This window comes from Syngnathoides biaculeatus, chromosome 20 (assembly GCF_019802595.1).
Source record: "Syngnathoides biaculeatus isolate LvHL_M chromosome 20, ASM1980259v1, whole genome shotgun sequence".
NCBI lineage: Eukaryota > Metazoa > Chordata > Actinopteri > Syngnathiformes > Syngnathidae > Syngnathoides > Syngnathoides biaculeatus.
The window spans coordinates 15,927,352-15,928,813 of record NC_084659.1 but is presented as its reverse complement, the minus strand read 5'-3'; the positions used below and the strand labels follow the sequence as shown (position 1 = coordinate 15,928,813).

General features: G+C 41.6%; 2 non-coding genes across 2 annotated transcripts; one reads left to right on the top strand and one right to left on the bottom strand.

Annotated features, from left to right (window-relative positions):
* On the bottom strand, positions 1–72 carry trnap-cgg (transfer RNA proline (anticodon CGG)). Its single transcript has one exon. It is a non-coding gene; the product is annotated as a tRNA-Pro (tRNA).
* A 1,317-nt stretch (positions 73–1,389) lies between these two features.
* Positions 1,390–1,462, top strand: trnav-cac (transfer RNA valine (anticodon CAC)). The gene has a single exon. It is a non-coding gene; the product is annotated as a tRNA-Val (tRNA).

Sequence of the window (1,462 nt, the reverse complement as noted above, 5' to 3'; positions counted from 1 at the left end):
GGGCTCGTCCGGGAATCGAACCCAGGACCTCTCACACCCGAAGCGAGAATCATACCTCTAGACCAACGAGCCACATGAAAAGCTTGAAGGCTTGAGAGGGCCAAGTCATCTCCCATGTCACCCACCAAATACTGCAGATCCCGCTCCTTATCTTCGGCAATCACCGTGAAACCATATCACTGCTTGTCACTCCTTCCCCTGAGGTTCTTGGTGTTCCCTGGCTTCAAATTACAAGACCACAACAGATGGAACTCATTTAACAATCACTGGATGGAGTCCTCACAGTCATTCTCACTGCCTTCTTTCTGCTGCTCCAAGGACACTCCAACTGTTATATATATATATATATATATAATATTTCATGAATTTTTTTTCTATGTGTATAATTTTGATGATTATACCTTACAGCAAATGACAACTCCAGATGCACCACCTCTAGAAACAAAAATATAACCTAGACTTTTCAAGCAGCCAGACTCTCGCGATCGATGGGCGGGGGGCAGGGGGGGATTTGGTGTTTTAATTTTTTTTAAATAGAATGACCAAGACACAAAGATCTACCCACTACAAAAATGCAAAACATATCTATTTTAAACTTTATTGAGGATTCTTTATGGGAAAATGTATGTTTGTGTGCCTTGCATAAACGTATGAGCCAATATTGCACAGCACACCATCATTAACTAAAAACATTTTTTGTAATTATCTGAGTTCATGTGATGGCACAGTGGATCAGCTGTTAAAACGTTGGCCTCATAGTTTTGAGGACCCGGGTTCAATCCCAGCCCACCTTTGTGGAGTTTGCATGTTCTCCCCATGCCTGCATGGGTTTTCTCCGAGCACTACGGTTTCCTCCCACATCCCAAAAACATTAACTGGACGTTCTAAATTGAACCAAGATGTGATTGTGAGTGCGACTGTTCGTCTCGATGTGCCCTGCGATTGGCTAAACCAGAAATTATAGATTATTTCAGAAATATTCAACTAACTTCCTTTAACACTGAAACAGAAACAGACACATTTTCAAATTATTGTACTTGTTCCCTGCCTGACGGTGGCAGTTGGGGTCTGGAGGATGAGACTTGAGATTGTGAGGTGGGAGTGCTGAGAGGTGAGGTCTGCAGCCAGACTTTCTCGAGTGCAAGATGACCAGGAAACCTGTTGAAAGAAAGAGCAAACTGAGCATCCAGGACACTTTTTGCCACAAAGATTTTGTTGTTTTATGTCTCAAGTCAACATTAATCCCATTCCAGTGTTGTTTTGATTTCATATTTTAGCTTTAATGTAAATTTAAGTTTAAATTTAAATTTAGTCAGGCCTGGATACTTGTTTCCCCTGTTAACAATCTCTGAAGTCGAGTTTCATGTTTCATCTTTAAACAGTACAGTAGTTTCCATAGTGTAGTGGTTATCACTTTTGCCTCACACCCAAAAGGTCCCTGGTTTGAGACCGGGTGGAAACA